This window comes from Pantherophis guttatus, chromosome 8, assembly GCF_059756535.1.
Source record: "Pantherophis guttatus breed Tessera chromosome 8, ASM5975653v1, whole genome shotgun sequence".
In the NCBI taxonomy this organism is placed as follows: domain Eukaryota; kingdom Metazoa; phylum Chordata; class Lepidosauria; order Squamata; family Colubridae; genus Pantherophis; species Pantherophis guttatus.
Window position 1 is genome coordinate 23,850,698 of NC_142070.1, and position 18,424 is coordinate 23,869,121.

The 18,424-nt window shown below is 38.5% G+C and overlaps 1 protein-coding gene across 3 annotated transcripts in view; it reads left to right on the plus strand.

Moving 5' to 3' along the window:
- Positions 1–1,342: 1,342 nt before the first annotated feature.
- The window catches only part of SGMS2 (sphingomyelin synthase 2), a 41,198-nt gene continuing 24,116 nt past the window's right edge, over positions 1,343–18,424 (plus strand). The window contains exon 1 of one of the 3 annotated variants that reach the window (XM_034442242.3): positions 1,343–1,505. The gene's annotated coding sequence lies outside the window, so the exon portion shown is untranslated. Of the gene's footprint in view, positions 1,506–3,514; positions 4,060–18,424 lie in introns of those variants that run through there. The other 2 variants (XM_034442240.3, XM_034442243.3) reach the window with 2 other exon arrangements.

Genomic DNA, 18,424 nt, shown 5'->3' on the forward strand with positions numbered 1-18,424 from the left:
ATCGGCAAATACCACCTCTAGCTGGCTCCAGAATGGGGTGGGAATGGAGTTTTTGCAGTATCCTTTCCCTGGAGTGGGGTGGGAATGGAGATTTTGCAGTATCTTTCCCCTGCCACGCCTACCAAGCCACGCCTACCAAGCCACACCAAGCCAGGCCCACAGAACCAGTAGTAAAAAAATTTGGATTTCACCACTGATGTTGCCTCATCCCAGACAACTGTGGTTTCTTCAGTGATATCTGAACTACCACAACTAAGGGTGTGCAAAACAATCAGTACAGTTAGTCCTCACTTACTGACTACTATTCCAATTTATTTTATTTTATTCATTTATCAAATGCATATGCCATTCATCTCGCAATGCAAGGCAACATTGAGTGGTTTACAATATATGACCATTTAAAGTTACTATAGCACTGAAAAATGAGATTTCTGACTGGTCCTCAAAGTTGTGGCCTTGCAGCATCTCCATGGTTATGTGATCATGAATCAGGCACTTGACAACCAGCACATATGGTCACATGACATTGTACTTAATGACCACAAATGATTTGCTTCACAGCCACAGCTGGAATTGATATACCTACGTCACCATATAGTCATGTGACATTTCATTTTAAAGATGAGTCATTTAGTAATGGAGTTGCCAGTCCCAACTGAGGTCAGTAAGTAAGGATTAGCTGCACAGATAGTTCTTGGCTTACAACAGTTCATTTACCGATCATTCAACGTTACGACAACACTGAAAAAAGTGACTTAACCGAAGCAGCATCCCCATAGTCACATGATCAAAATTTGGACATTTGGCAGCTAGTTCATATTTATGATGGTTGCAGTGTCCCAGGGTCATGTGTTTACCTTTTGCAACCTTCTGACAAGCAAAGTCAATGGGGAAGCCAGTTTCACTTAACGACCATGTCACTAACTTAACAATTGCAGTGACCCACTTAACAACTGTGGCAAGAAGGGTCAAAAAATGGGTCAAAATTCACTTAACAAATGTCTCGCTTAGCAACAGAAACTTTGGGCTGAATTGTGCTGAGTTGAGGACTACCTGTATAAAGAACACTGTTTCTACAACCAGCAGCCTCAAATAAAAAAAATATAGGTGACTGGTTCAGTTAGGTTTACTTCCAAAGGAGCCGCCACTTCCTGGGAACTTGTTTGAATTATCCTGGTGACTAAGAAGACCCTGGGTTCAAAGCTGGCCCTTTTTCTCCTGAGGAAGCCAAAAGGTGATTCTGCTATTCACTACAGGTAAAGAAGGCTCTCCTCTACCTCACCCAGGTTGCTATGATCACCTGTTCAGGTTACAGATGGAAGGCAGTTGAGGTAAATCCTCTGGGGTTGCTAAGCAACCATGAGGCACATGCCCTGGCCCTCTGGGAGCAGGCCCTTGGTACTGGGCCTATCCATTGGCCTCAATGGCTGGCATAGCAGGGCAAAGCAGAGCCAGCTGCGACACTAGGAAGGCCACATTAAAAGGAGCCTGTGACCCACAGAGGGGTGTGTATTTCCAGTCCTTAAAACCCAAGAACTACATTTATTCTTCTCTCTTTCCGTTTCGGGCACTGAAGTGTCGTTCTGTATTTTATAAATTGTGCAGAATGGCTGAGCCATTTTTTCGAATGCCAGGGTTGTGCCCGAATTTTAAAGTGTATATGTTAGTGGTAACACTTTTCATTACAAAAGTTGTCTCACTTCTTCAATGAAGTTTCTCTTCATTGCTCAAATGTAGTAAACACTGAGCAACATGAATGACAATGAATAACCAAATGAAATTAAATGGTGCAAAAAGTAAGGTTCTATATTTAGGCAAAAAACCCAAATGCACAGGTACAGTATAGGTGGTACCTTGCTCAATAGTAGTAACTGTGAGAGGGATCTTGGGAGTCCTCGTGGACAATCATTTAAATATGAGCCAGCAGTGTGCTGCAGCTGCCAAAAAAGCCAATACAGTTCTAGGCTGCATTAACAGAGGGCGAGAATCAAGATCACATGAAGTGTTAATACCACTTTATAATGCCTTGGTAAGGCCACACTTGGAATAGTGCATCCAGTATTGGTCACCACGATGTAAAAAAAAAAAAACATTGAGATTCTAGAAAGATTGCAGAGAAGAGCAACAAAGATGATTAGGGGGCTGGAGGCTAAAACATATAAAGAACGGTTGCTGGAATTGGGTATATTCAGTTTCATGAAAAGAAGGACTAGGGGTGACATGATAGCAGTGTTCCGATATCTCAGGGGCTGCCACCAAGGAGAGGGAGTCAAGCTATTCTCCAAAGCACCTGAGGGCAGGACAAGAAGCAATGGATGGAAACTAATCAAGGAGTGATTAGCAATCTAGAACTAAGAAGAAATTTCTTGACAGTTAGAACAATCAGTGGAACAACTTACCTCCAGAAGTTGTGAATGATCCAATTCTGTAAATTTTTAAGAGATTGGATAACCGTTTGTCTGAAATGGTATAGGGTTTTCTGCCTAAGCAGGGGGTTGGACTAGAAGACCTCCAAGGTTCTTTCCAACTCTGCTATTCTATTCTATTCCAACAATGCTCCATCTTTGTTGATTTTTTTTAAAAAGGGGGAGGCACTATTCCTACACCTTTGAAAACATGGGTTTGGGGGTCTGGTGATACAATAACAGTGAGAGCTTAATTTAAATATCCGTATGCCCAAGAATAGCCCTAACAAAGTAAAACATTAGTATCTGTATCATATCTACTATATATGCTATTCTGTTTGTGAAATAATTGAATAAATACACAGTGTTAAACAAGCCTACCTAAATTATCTTCTGCTATTCAGTGGGGTTTACGTTCAAGTAAGTATGCCTGGGAGTGTATCGTTAATTTGTTTCTAATATAGTAATTATTTTTTTTTATTGCAAACAGCTTTGTCATGTGATGCACTTTTCTTTTGGATTCCATAATTAAAAATGTAGGCTAGAGGAAGGGCAGCGTTCAAATTGTTCAATACTTCTCTTCAAGCAGGAGCTAAATGGCCATTAGGTACATCTTCCTGAGCCCTACAGCTAAATTATTCCAGAGTTTTGATGGTACAAACTTATTTGTAGCTAAGGAAGTTTGAAGGACAGGGAAAATACACGGGATTGGGGTGAACTCTGAGCTGGAATGGTGAGGAAAAGAGCAGCAGCATTGTTAAAGATCAGATTCTGCCCCTATTTCATGCCAAAAGGTTTTGTCTCTTTAAGGTGGCTTGTCAAAGGGGCAAAGAATTTTGCAAACAGGCTTCTCCACCTTTCTCCCCTAAGTCGAATGGTTAATTAGGGGGGGAAAATGAAGTTTTCCCACTCGATCTAATTTTAATACCTATGCCAAATCTTCCTCCTCCCCACTCTTCTGCTTAGAATGGGGCTTTCCCCTCCCCCGCCCCTTTTTATAAATAAAAATAAATAAATATCCGTTCCTCTAGAGGTCTTTAACCGGTTTTTCAAGCCCGGCCTTCGAATGTCAGCGGCGGCGGCGGCGGCGGCAACAGCAGCAGGGCTCTAGAGTGAGTCACTGTTTGGAAATGGAGTGGGCGTGTGTTTGAATGTAAGAGAATGAATGATGTCAGGAAAAGGCTGTGGTAGACAGGGGAGGTGGGGACAAGCAAAGAGCATGAAGCTGGCTGAAAACGGAACAGCGGTTTCGGGAACAGAAAGGGTTTGTTCGCCTGTAGTCTCTTGTCTTTCTCTCCTCCTTCCAGGAGCCGCTCTCAGGCCGTGGAAAGCTCTCCAGCTGTTGCACGGCCGGCCTAACGGTCCAGACGGCATTCCCCGGAGGCGGGGAGGGAAAGGTGTGCCGACTAGAAGTGACGGGGTGGATGAAAACTGGGAGCGGAAGACCGGGTGGGCAAACTTTCTTCTAGCTGTTTCTCCTTGCGGCTATTAGCCCAGAGATAGGAGTGTCCCTGTTTGTAGCCAGAAGGAACGGCAAGTACTTTAGAGCCTGGAAGCTCTAAAAAGAACTAGTTCATGCTGGGTTGCTGGAAGGCTTTGAGTTCCTGCTCTGAGGCTATTGCCTTCGTTTAAAAAAGAAAAGAAAAGAAAAGAGGTAAGTTCAAGAACTTGATGGTCAACCAGAGGTTTAGTTCTGGGTAAGGAAAAAATGATGCTTCAATTGCTCAGTGTGTTTTCCCTTTAAAGAAAAAGGCAAAGAGCAAATCTTAGGTTATTGGCAGATAGCAGGTTTATAACAGATTTTTCGGCTGTAACATATATAAGAGGAATTCTCCTAATGAGGCTGACTTCCAGAGAAGGGTTTTTTGTTTTGTTTTTTACAATTTGCTGTGTAGGTTAAAAGTTGTGAGGAACTGTCAAGTATGTTTTCATTAAGGAACTTTCAAAACAGCCAGAAACTTCTTGTTTTGATCTTATTGGTACAAAATATTATAAAAAGTTAAATATAGACATTTCCTTTGGAAACCTCTCTTATAGGTAAAAGTGTTCATTTATTGTGAACTAATTCAGTTCTAAGACATATCTTAGGAAAGGACAATAGGAAATAGCGATTGTGAGCCTTGATTTTTAGTTTGTTAAAATATAAGCACTAATAGCAATGTTTGCCATATTACCATGGTTTTTTATATAATGGACATATTTGGAATATATAATGGTCCTAGAAAATGACCATGTGTCCTTAGAATAAAAACAAATGACTCTATATTTTCATGTTAGAAAAAGTATAATTGAAAACAGCTAGTTGTTAGAATTTTCTGTAGATTGACTTGACTTGATAGACACCTGGAAAGCACAGACAGTGAGTTTTGATAAATGTTACTTGCCTGAAGTCAACTTTCCCCAAGTACATGTACTTAGTGTACTATAGTGTGCATCTGAGAAAGGAACCTGGAGATAATTCATTCTGTAAAAGTCAATAAATGGTAGTTTGGAATGGCTGGAGAATTGCAGCCTGTGTGATAAAATCAGCTGTATGAGGAAGAACACTATAAAAATAGGTACATATATAAAAGCAAATAGGTTTCCTGTTACTTTGATGTGTGTACCTTGAAGTGTTTGTTATCAGGCTATTCTCAGAAAATAGAATTTTTTAAAAACAAAAAATAACTTAGAAAGTACACTACTGATGTTTAACTCATGTTTAACTTTGGCTGTTACATTCTTTTCCTAACTTCATTTAATTATTTAAAAAATATCTGATAATGCAAGTTAAGCATGATTGTTGCCTTACTCTGTACTTACTTTGTGGAAAATATAGATGTTCTAGTCTACAATGTTTCTACAGTGGTTATATGTAACAATTAAGTGCAATATTGTTAATTCTTCTAGTCATTATTTTTTAATTTAATTGTTTAATTGCATTATATAAAATATGGCATTTGCTTTAATTGACATAATACATCAGTTTATTTATAGATCCTCTGAAATTACTCCGTTTGGGTTGTGCAAACATACAATAGATTCAGTAACAATTGTAATGTTTGTCAAAGTATGAATATCTTTAGATTTCATTCTACCATCCTGCAGAAATAAATATATAGCACCCTTTTATGAGCAGAGGTAACGATATCCAACCACTATTTTCTAAAATATTTTTATACTAGAAAATTAAAACCTCATCAGTTGCGGAACTAGGATCCAGTTATGTCTTTTTCATCAATAGAAACACTAAGAGATCACAATACATTTCCTCATGTCCTTAAATCTTCTGTGGAGGTTTGGGAAATCTGAAGCAGGCCAAGGAAAACAAGAGAAAGATAGGAAGAAAAACTCCTTCTTTTCTCTTCTTTATGCATTCTGGATTCTCATTCTTTTTTAGGCCAAAAAAAGAAGCACATTTGATTCACATTTCAAAATTCATGGCTCCATGTAAACAAGTCATCTGACGTATATGAAAGGGTAACATGAGAAGAAGCCCATAAAGGTGTAACCACTGAAAGCAATCATAGTTACAAAAATGGATATGTTCCTGGATAAGTGGTTTGAATACAGCGGCCAAGTAGACACTCTAATGCTTTAGTTCTGCCAGCACCAACTGCTCAGAAAGAATGGAAGCATAGTTAGTGATGCCAACTTTACGTATATTCCCCTTCACCCCCTTAGAAATATATATTCAGGAAAGAGAGAAAGTAGATGAATTACCAAGAGAATAACTCATTAACTATCGCCAGCAGGAAAATGCTGATACATGAAATCAAATCAATTAAGGCTTCATGTGATCGGTTCTGGCATTACAGGATCACTTTCTTGAAAACACAAAAAATTGATTCCAAACGTCAATGTAATTGTTAAATAGCTAGTACTGTGTTCATTTTTTTAGTAATACTATTTTTCTTGACAGTTTTAACAGTTTTAAAACTCATTTATTTCAGCAGTCTAATGAAAGTGTGAAGTATAAAGAAAAAGAATGTCAAGCATTCTGACATCTAGGTAGAAATAAGATACAAAAGTGTAGCTCAGATGAATGGATTTAGGCAAAAAATGAATAACAGGACATTCAAAAATTCTCAGTCCAGGAATGTGTATTTAGTATCACAACCAAGTGCAGAAATGTTTTTTTATGCAAATACTTCCTCATTATCCACCAAGCATTCTCATTTAGTTCCTTATTTAGTGGGAAATAGAATAAACAGCTTAATTATTTTTTAAAAATCTTGCTAATCTTTTGTAACTCACCAGAGTTGTATCTGTAGATTGTAAGCCACCACCTGATTCTCTGGATGTATCAAGAGATAAATGATAACAGTTTATTCATAAACAAGGTATTTATTATAATGCCTTCCTATTCACTGATAAAATAATCGCAAAGCAGGGAAACAAATTTACAAAAACAACTATTTTATAATTAGAATAAATGTCAAATTGAGCTCAGCTGTAATTACATGGACAGATCCATATTATTATTATTTTTTGGCAACAATAAGGAAGTGGTTTGTTACCATCTTCTGAGATGTTTTTCAGTTTGCCTGCCCTCTTGTATCTTGATGTTCTCCCATCCAAGAACTGCAAGTAGTGTCAATTTACCATCATTTGTTCAGAGATCATTTGAAATTATGGCAGTGCTGAAGGGAGTAATGACCAGTCCCCAAAGCTATGACTGTTATAGCAATCCTGCAGTCACATGATCAGACTTCAAGCACTTGGCAGCCTGCTTACACTTATGACTGCACAGGTACTTCAACTCCCACTACTGGAGTAACTGTCCCCTGTCTATGACCTTTTGGCTCCCTGCATACTGTGGCCCTTGCTGCCCTAGATGATTTTCACTGTCGTCTTGCTCTAACTGCTGATGAGGCATCCCTGCCCTGGCCCTTTGTGAGGCAGCTGCTGGCCACACAAGGCTTAGTTTCCCAGGTTGCTTGCAGCAATTTCCTTGTGGGGAAGATGGCCTCGTGTGGCAGCAGCTGCCTTGCTAAGGATCAGGATAGGCATATCTTGTCAGCAGTGGGAGAAAGAAGGTGGTGAAAGATGACAGGAGTCTTGGAGTGCAGGGCAGTGAGGGCAGCTAAGAGGTAAAGTCACATGATGTTGTGCCTTATAATTACATCACTTAACAATGGAAATTCTGGTCCCTGTTTTGATTACAAAATAGGGGATTTTGAGGATTACCTGTAACCAGGTCCAGCCTTGCTAAGTTATTTGTGATTAGTTAAGTCATCTGCTGTAACTATAATTAAAAATTCTTTAAATATACTCACATCAAAAAGGAGCTCAGAAATAGATGGTTTTGGTAGTAGTCTCATTGCCATGAATAATCTTTCCACAGAGATATAGATTTTTCAATATTGTTAACGTTTAGAAAAACTGCAAAGTTCAGTTTTATCAGTGAGCATTTCACTAATACCTTGTGCAGCACTGGATCTTGTTTTGGCTTTCTTTGATATTTGTTTTAGTTATTAATAATGTAATTAATAATTAATGTTATATTAATAAATAATTATTAATTTGATTATTAATTTCATTTTTAAATAATTATTATTAAATATTGGAAGGAACCTCCAAGGTCCCTTTCTATTCTGTTATTATTCTGCTATTGTCTTACTGTTTTCTGGTATATGAGGTGTCTAGACTTTTTTTTCAAAATGACGGAGGTATAAATATTGCACACCCCAAAAAAATACTTTGTGAGTTGGCATTGAAGACTCAACAGCAACCATAACCAGGGAATTTAACAACTGTTTCATTAGTAGGATATGTCTTCTTATCTGGGTAGATGAATAGCAAAGAAGGCAATGTAAATCTTTATAGGCAACCACAAATATCTTGAACTTAACTTAGTAGTACAATTCTAGGACAATTCAAGTTTACAATATACAGTATAAAGATCTTGATGTAGTTGCCCCTTGAACAAGCTATTGGCGCATACATTTTGCACTAGTTTCATTTTGGGACTTCTGTAAGTATTCTTCCTATTATAATAATCTCTTTTTGGATTATTTGTGAACTGACTAGCTGATGGCTAATGAAGCTCAGGAAGGTACTGTTTGCCACTGAAGCCATGAGACCAGGGGTGAAATGCTCCCAGTTCGGACTGGATCACCCAATCCAGTAGCGATGGAGGCGGGTGGTTCAGAGAACCAGTAGCAAAAATCCCTTTCCCCCCCATTGCCCAGCTGAGCCGCGCAATCATCAGAGGCTTTTTTTTATTTTTAAAAGCATTTTTTCTACAACCTCTTTGGCCGAAAAAATGCTTTTAAAAGTAAAAAAAAAAAAACCTCTGATGATCGTGAGGCTCAGTTGGGATCATCAGAAGTTTTTAAAAGCATTTTTTCTACAACCTCTTCGGCTGAAGAGGTTATAGAAAAAATATTTTTAAAGGGAAAAAAAGCCTCTGCTGATCAGGCAAGTCAGCTGGGATCGTCAGAGGCTTTAAAAAAAAAAAGCCTCTGCCAATCAGGCAAGTCAGCTGGGATCATCAGAGGCTTAAAAAAAAAAGAAAGAAAGCCTCTGCTGATCAGGCAAGTCAGCTGGGATCGTCAGAGGCTTTTAAAAAAAAAGCCTCTGCTGGGCAGGCAAGTCAGCTGGGATCATCAGAGGCTTTAAAAGCATTTTTTTACAACCTCCAGCTGAAGAGGTTGTAGAAAAAATGGTTTTAAAAGTAAAAAAAAAAATTGGCCACGCCCACTCAATCATATTACACACACACACCCCACCAAGCCATGCCCACAGAACCGGTAGTAACAAATTTTACATTTCACTACTGCATGAGATTCTATTCATAATGGGGGTTCTAGAAGTACCTCTAGATTATCTGTTTGCTCCATTGGGGAGAGAACAGCTCTGTTCAAAGCTAAATGAAGAAATCTCTTTCCAAAACACTTCTTTTGTAGTGGGATTTCAGCCTCAGCTAATTTTGCCATTATCATCATCATCATCATTGGTTAGAATGCAGTACTGCAGGATACTTCTGCTGATTGCTGGCTGCCAGCAATTTGGCAGTTCAAATCTCACCGGCTCAAGGTTGACTCAGCCTTCCATCCTTCCGAGGTGGGTAAAATGAGGACCCAGATTGTTGGGGGCAATATGCTGACTCTCTAAACCACTTAGAGAGGTCTGTAACAGCATTGTGAAGCAGTATATAAGTCTAAGTGCTATTGCTATCATTATTATCATATTTTATCTCCTATATTGTATTGTCCTCATAATATCTCTATCTATCTCTCTAACTATCTATATACAGTATATTACACACACACACATATATATGTATGTGTATATATGTGTGTGTGTATATCTATATCTCTATATAAAATGATACATTATTTAAATTTGTATATCAGTGATTGCATGACCTCTGTGTGTGCCATATGATAAATAAAATAATTTGCAAATCTGGTGGGCTTTAATTAGCTGGATTGGAAGTATTCATGAGCTATATTATTGTTTAATTTTTTCCCCTTCATACCATATACCTGAGTGTGTTCTTATGCTCTATATAATTGCTTAAGTATTTTTATTTGACTGTAGGGATACCGATGTCTTAAAATCGGGATACTGATGTCTTAAACTTTACTTTCTTTAAACTGATTTATGCTTTCAGCTACACTCCAATTTCTTAATTGGCCATTAGTTTCTTTTCTTTTATTGATTTTATTTGCAGATTATTTATAGAAAAGATTTCTGGTTTAAGTAGATAGTTATGTAGTAAATACAGATATTTGTGAACACTATATAAATGTGGAATACATGACACTTCATTTTAATATGGATACAGTGCTGCTGTATGCTAAGCAGATGCTGGGAGAATGACTTGGAGGATGACTCTTAACAGAGATGCTGCTGTCTTTAAGATCTCAGCCTGTTAGGAGGATTATTGTACCATGGATGCTACTGTCCCAGATTATTTCAAAAGACATTAAGAATCACAGACAGTACTGTCCCAGCAGATGCTCTGCAATTTATTTAGGAACTGAAACAGGCATTGATAAGAAAGTTTCTGCAAGACAGATAAACTACTGTTTCCTCAAAGCTGCATCTGTTCAGAAAGCTATTTAACTATATTGTTCATTGCTGTTTAACTGCAAACTGATTCTTAGGCCGGAATCATTTTCAAGCTTACTGCACAATCCTATTGAACTCAGGAAACCTCTGATAATGTATAAATCAGATGGAAAGCAATTCTATGTTTAGTTTTGAGGAAGTCCCCTATTTTCAAATAAGGCACCTGATTTTACAATTTTGTAGCTCATTTTTTTCGCTTATATCTGCCTTTTTACTTTTACTACAGACATTTTCTCCGCTCTAAACCTTTCTCTCTGAATATAAACTAATTTCTCTTGGAAAATAAGTCAAGAAAATAATTCATGAGAAGACATGGGGAGCACTAGCTTTAAAAGTATGAGCTAGGCCAGTGATGGCTAACCTTTTCCGGACCGAGTGCCCAAAGCACGCATGCAGATGCGCAAATGCACGTGTACGTGCCCAAGCCCCCAAAATGCAATGTGCATGTGGCCCCGCGCATGCGCCCTGTCCCAATCATGCGCACATGCCCTCCCCTGCACACTTGCCTCCCCCCGCACATGCGCGTGTGCGGGGGAATTATTTTTAGAATTAATTTACAAATACACAAATGTTTTATTCTTCCAGGAAAAAGTAACTAATAATTGGACTCAAAGTCTATTGATCAGTTTAGATTAATGATGATTGAGTTTAAACAGGACATGAAGTGAGGATTTGTATGCATGATTTGTTAAGCAAGGCATAATATCCTGATTTGCACTTAATGATACTAAGTCCTAATGAGTGAGTGCAGACATCATGCTGAACAACTCAGCTAATATATTTGACCTTGAGTCTTGAAAGAATGTAATAAAATATTAAGTGACACTTTTTCCGCAACTATTCAAAGTTACAACAGCACTGAATGACAGCACTGGTCCTTGAAGTTTTGACCATCACAGCATCCCCATGGTCATGCAACTGCGATTTGGGTGCCTGGTAACTGGTGCACAATTATGGCGGTTGAAGCATCTCATGGTCACATGATCACCATTTACGATCTTCCCTGCTAGCTTCCAACAAATAAAGGCAATGGGGAAGCCAGCAAGTCTCAAGTCACAGTCATGTGATGTTGGGTTTAAGAATCCCACATTATTCTCTTAAAGATTGTAACTGGACTTGTTACTCATAAATCAGCATAATGGCATGAGTTTTTGCTTAAACCATTGTTGTTTACCACTCCCAATTATGATTGTTAAGTGAGGAGTACATGTAAGGAGGGAAGATAAACAGGCAGGCAGATAAATTCAGAACCTTATTTCATTAATAGAACTGAAAGAATTGTGCTGATTGTATCATATTGTAGAATTTACATTTAATAAATGTTACTTATTTATTATATGCACAGAAAAAGCTTTTGGATCTGACAAAAACAATTTTTTTACTTAAAATAGTAAAAATCAGTGGCTTTGTTCATGATCCACTGAAATTCTTTTGAAATTTGATTCATCAAGAATTCATAAGTGTGTTCTCAATTTCTCTTTATTATCCTTTTTGCAAGTAGAAAGGTCTAAGGGCAGGAAGTCTTAATTTGAATTACCTACTTTATTCCTTAAAAAGGCAGGGTTTTTGGTAATAAGTAGTGGAAGATTTTTAAAAAGTCAGATGTTTAGGACATAAAGCTGACAAAACTTTAAAGAGAGGTGACATTTATTTATTACTAGCTGTATCCAGCCACACGTTGCTGTGGCCCAGTCTGGCGCTTCCGCTGGGCTAAAAAAGCAAGGCTGAAGTTCCAAACTCTTCACGAACATTTGGTGGGCATGGCCAACTCGACGTCACTCACTTTCATCAGTCACATGACAGCCCCCGAGCCACGCCTACCCAGCTGGTGATTAGGACAGAGAACCGGTTGCTAAAAAACAATGGGAACCACAAAATCCTCCCTGTCTCCCCCTCTCTCTTTATATCTCTCTATGTCTCTCTCTCTCCCCCATCTATATCTCTCTATGTCTCTCTCTCCCCCCCTCTGTATCTCTCTATGTGTCTCCCTCTCCCCCTCTCTCTGTATCTCTATGTCTCTCTCTCTCCCCCCTCTCTCTGTATCTATGTCTCTCTCTCTCCCCCTCACTCTGTATCTCTATGTCTCTCTCTCTCCCACCCTCTCTCTCTGTATCTCTGTATGTGTCTCTCCCCCCCATCTCTCTGTATTTCTCTATGTCTCTCTCTCCCTCTCTCTCTGTTTATCTCTGCCTCTGGCCCGGCCTCTTCTGCATCCCCCACCATCGCCCTTACCTTTTCAGGCCAGGCCTTCGCAGCTCTCCGCACCACAGCAGAAACTCGGGGGGCCCCTCCGTCCTCCCTACACAGATGTTCTCTGGGGGCTCGACGGGGAGACACATAGCAGGGAAGGGAAGGGAGGGAGGGGGTGCGGCGTGGGTTTGAGGCTGGTTTGGGGCTTCCCACCTGAAGGAAGAAAGCTGCAAAGCCAGGAGCCACGCACACCCCACTGGACCCCTGCTGCACAGTTCTCCCCCGCCTGCCAAGGGCAGAGGAATGATTAAATCCACTGCTCTTCCAGGCTAAATGAAGGAGGGCCGGCCATCCTCCCTCCTGCCTGTTTCCGCCCCCCCCCCCGAAGCCTCCCTGGAGCCCCTTTTCTGCCAGAGGGTGAAATTTTCGTGTAGGTTCCGTGAACTGCCAGAGCGCCCACCTGGGAATCAAAGTCGGCGCTGGTCAAAGGCGACCCCGAGGCTCCAGTTGCCTCCATCTCCCGCTCACTGATCGGATTTGCATAGCGCTGGTTAGCGGCTGGTCTTTCTGACCTCGGGGCTGGTGGTAGCGCTGGGCCAGGCATGATTCGGGCCAGGCGAGGGATGGAGGGTTCCCGCTTTGCGGACCCAGGCAGCCTCGTTGCCAGATGTTCTTTGGAGGAGCCCCGAGAGCGGCTGGTGAGGGGGATGGGCAGCAATGGCGAGCGAGGCTAGTTCGTGGGGTGGCCGGGGCAGGGGGAGGTCAGAGCCAGGCTCGGGTGGGCCCCGCCTCGGGTGGGCCTCGCCCAGCCCTAGAAGCATCGGTTGTGAGGGCTTCCCGGTGGGGAGCCGGCTGCCTACCTGCCGAGTCTGGTGGCAGGATATGGCCCTTCCAAATGCGCAGTTTCTTGGAAGCAATATGGAGAGTCTAAATATAAAGAGCAGAAATCTGTTGAGTGTAATCAGGGCTGGGAGGTTGCCATGTTGGTTTTACGTCCAGCAGATGGCGCTGTTTTTCAATGCTTGTCAATGTTTGTCAATGTCTTTCAATGTTTTCCAATGTTTTTCATGTTTTTACCTGTCACAGGTGTGACATGTATATAATATAGGTATATAAAAACACGCCCTTAGTTGAATGCAACGTTGTGTCAAAATTTGAAAGCAATCGGTGAAGAACTTTCGGAGATGTGCGGTTATGTACAAACCGACATTTACATTTTTATTTATATAGATTAAATTTATTTGCCACCAATCTCGCCATGTGGTTATCCTGGGCAGCTTACATCAGAATGTTTAATTATAAAATATGTAAATATAATAATAAAGCAATATGAATTAAAAAATGGTGGGGTGGCAGCAGGGTGCATGGGGGAGGGGAAGTGGGGTCAGTCTAATAGCCATCTCTCATGTGATACTCCTCCATTTAATTCCCAGGCCAACCAGCAGAGCCAGGCCTTCCTGGACTTTTGCTAAAAGGAGCAGCCATAAAGAAAAATTGGAGCAGTGTTACCATATCATCCATGATTTAATGTTTTAATATAAAAATATTTCCTTGTGGAATATTTTGAAGTGGATGGTTGCCAGTGACTAACTGATTTGCATTTTAATCTCATATTTAGCAGAATTGGATTGCTTGTTGAATTGAACCCAGCTTTTTAGTTGCAAAATGCAAATGGTGGTTGCCTATCTATGGCACAACTTCCATATGGAGTACAGTTGGACTCTTTCTGATTTATTCCTGGAAACTTGTATGGTTTCTAAAAACTCTTCATTATATATCTTGTTATATTTTAAATGCTGAAATAAGTGTTGGGGGCAGGCAGCAGTGAAATCCTCTGAAGTCTGCTACTGGTTCTGTGAGTCTGCTACCGAGCATATGCTTCATGCGCGCCTGAGGCACACCTGCGCAACGCTAAAAAAGGAATATTTTGAAGCCTTCTGAGTCTGCAAAGGTAAGTAAAACAGCGAGGGGGGGGGATCCGCTGTGCCACGTGATTTAGATTAGCTAGAAAGCAGGAAATCCAATGATTCTAGCTAATATAAATAGCGCGTCACAGCTGATTGTCGCCCAGCTGATCATCGGAAATACCAGTTCACCCAAACCAGTAGCATTTTTTACTACCGGTTCAGGAGAACCGGTCTGAACCGGTAGCATTTTACCCCTGGAGGCAGGCATGGTGAAGATGGAGATATAGATGTTAGTACTTGGCTTCTGATTAATATTATCCCTTTTTCTAATAAGATTAGTCCCGCTAATGCTAGTGTCTATCTGAATAGGACTCATAGTATGCCTACTGTGCTAGATATGATGGATTAGTCAATCATTTGGAGGTAGGTGGTCCCACAAATAATCTGACCCTGTGCCATGAATTGTTGTTCAGCTGATAACCAGCATCTTGAATTGTACCAGGTAGGCTACTAAAAACCAATGCACCTTGTGAAATAGTGTTATATATGGTGCACCAACAACTACCTATTCCACTGTGTTTTGGACCACTTGCAGCTTCCAGGTGGTCTACTAAGTTAGCTCCACATAAAACACTATAACAGTAATACATAATATATACAATAATGATAAGCAATTAAATTGCAGTTGTCTTTTTTCTGTAAGTCAAATATTAGTTAAAATGTCTAATTTGTTCATTCAGTCACCTACGTTGTAACCAGATTATTGGAATATTATCCTTGAGGATATAAACATATATGCATTTACTTTGGAATAAATCCACAGTATCTATTTGGATTTAAAATTATGGGCAGACTGAGTAGAACTGGTTATTAAGGGTAGATTTCTAAAATTTAGTTAAATGAACTACATACAATATAATTGATGTTATTGGAATTTCAGGCATGCAGGAAAAGGGATTGTTTTAGAGTACACTAGGCATGAAATTTTTTCCTGTACACGTACACACACCTATGAGTAGATATAAAACAGAAAAGAGGCAAATGCATATTTGTTTATGTTCATTTATACCTAGTTTCCCCATAGATAGATTTTATTAAATTTGATGATTAATCAGCATAAAAAAAGAAAGGGTACAGTAACAAGCAATATGAATTTTTTGTACTTTTAGAGCTAAAATTCTTGAATAAAAATATATATTTTCCCTATGACTCTGTGAGATAGGTTGGGCTGACAGAGAACAGCTAGCCCAAAATCACTTATTGGGTTTACCAAGGGTAAGGTTGAACTAGAACCTGTGTTTATTTATTTAATTATATTCCTAGTGCAGTATATATCACTATCTTGTATTGAGCTATATAAATTTATTACCATTTTCCAGAAGTCAAACCTTTTTGACAAAGAATATTAATAAGATTGTCAAACAGGGTTAGAGAATCGTGAAAACAGTCTAGATAGCTGCAGCTGCAAGATTTCAGCCATCTTTGATTTTCTTTCCTCCCCCGCAATTGCCTTTATTTTTAAATACAATTAAAGCATAACTCAGTGACTAGAACATACATATATTTTGTACATAGTCCAGCTGTGGCTTAATTCCTGGCATTTACAATCAGTGTTAGCAGGGCTGATAGGGGAAAAATGTGAAATGTGGAAGCCAAAATTGGTTGCGTTTACATGTCATCTTAATTTATAAACCATGGGTTACAGACTATATTGGTTGGGTTCACAGAAGATGCAATACCAAGCAAACCATCTATTTAGATAGATGCAAAGAAACACAGTTATAAGCAAAATAACATTTTCAAATGTTTGTTCCTAATGAAAATGAAATACAGTTTTCGAACTGTGTTGTTTTCTCTGAAGTAATATTTCAATAACTATTAAGCTTTATAGAACATCCTGTTAGCCTCCCTAATCAAATATATGACTTCTTGAAAGGCAATGTGTTTCCTAGGAACTGAGGAAAATCATTGGCAAGAACCATAATAAATTACTTGGGTCACAACCATTTATTTGAAAATAAAAATAGGATAGTTCTTTGGCACCTTAAAGAAAAACACGGTACATTATGATGTAATTATTTTGTTGACTATTGTACACTTGTTTAGAAATTGATATCTTTTAGTTAATGTATAAGATCATTGAGTTCAATTGCCCAGATATAGGAGTTATTGAATTAATTCACGTATTCCTCATATCTTATTAATATCTTTTGGAGCATCTTCTCCATCAATTTGATTAAAGGCTGATATTCCTTCAAACATATTCCCTCGAGACTTATCTGAACTGGGCAGTTGTCCTGTTGCAGAATGGACTAGTAACCATTTTTAGAGAGAAACAATAGACGACATTGCCTTGTATTCATTGTATTTAATTATAAATGCAACCTTAGGCAGATTTTCCTGCTGTGTTTTAGAAATACTCTTTTCATGATTCTTGCAAGTTCTCCTTTCTTTGCAGTTATCTTTGCTACAAAAGCTGTAGTAGCAGAAGGGCTATAATACTTGCTTTAGAAACCAAATGTTGCTGATTCAAGATCCAGCAGAAATTATATTTTTTTAAATTACTAATTTTCACTCCCTGAGCTAGATACTTTCCCCTAGCCATGTTATTTTTAAATGTCCAGGAGTGCATCATTTTTCCTACTCCAGATGGAAGGATTTCACCTCAAGGAAGTTGCCTTATGGGAGTGTAGTGTATATGTTAGTCTGCATTGCAATCTGAATAGCATTTGAGCTGTTGCCAAAGTGTCTCAGTCTGAACAAAATCTTTCCAAATTAATTTAGCATCAAGCAAACATGAACATAGGACAGGAATAGTTTAAGGATGCTCTAGACATCCTTAGATGTGTAGACATGCCATAAAATTCTGACGGTTGGCCAACTAGCCATATTAAAAGCTTGATTTAATATCCAATGTTGGCTGTTTACTACAAAATTTATGAATGAAAATAACAACTTGACACAAAGATTAGTAATTTTGTGAAAATCTGAGTAATTTAAATGGCAATGGTTGCATATCTTGAATTTTGTAAATCGATACTTATCAGTGGATAAAAATCGATACAAATTTATATTTAAATATATATTCCTTTTATTCAGGAAAGTTCTTGAAAAGGTTGCAAATAGCCAAAGTATTGTGTAAGGAAAGAATTTTAAAAATTATTTTGATCCAACAGATTTTACTGAAAAACTTATTTAAAAATAGCATTTCCAGGGTTTATTTGCTGCTCCAATTGAAACTGATTCTAAGTAGCTTGTATACCCTACTTTTCTAAATAAAGTTTACTTGTGGTTTAATATTAAATGTAAATTATGAATGGTACTTTGTTCTAAAATACATACATAATACTAGTAATAATAATTTTATAATAAAACTCAGTTATCCCAAATTCAATGTTTATTTATTTAATTAATTTATTAATCAAATTTACATACCTGTTCATCTCATATGAAGTATTGTTTATAGTGATTTCATAGTGGCTCTTTAGAATTTCAGAAATACTTGTTCAGAAAGTTTAGAACTAAACTTGGGGTCCTCTATATAGAAATAATCTGCTTCTTAAATTGAAGCATTTCTATTCTGCAATAAACTGCAGTTTTGAACAGTGACATATAACAGAAGAGCTGAAATTTTAAAAGTTTTATTTTTTCCACTTGGTTTAGTGTTACTATGAAAGATTCAAGGAACAAAGGCTAAAAAAGGGCATAGTTGGTATTGTGAAATATTTTGGCAAAAATTAAATAGAGCATATTAATAATACAAAATGGTGAGAAATACTTCTTCATTGATGATACTTTTAAAATTGCTAATCAGACTAGGCAACAATAGTTCTACATAAAAAATTCCATACATCTGAATTC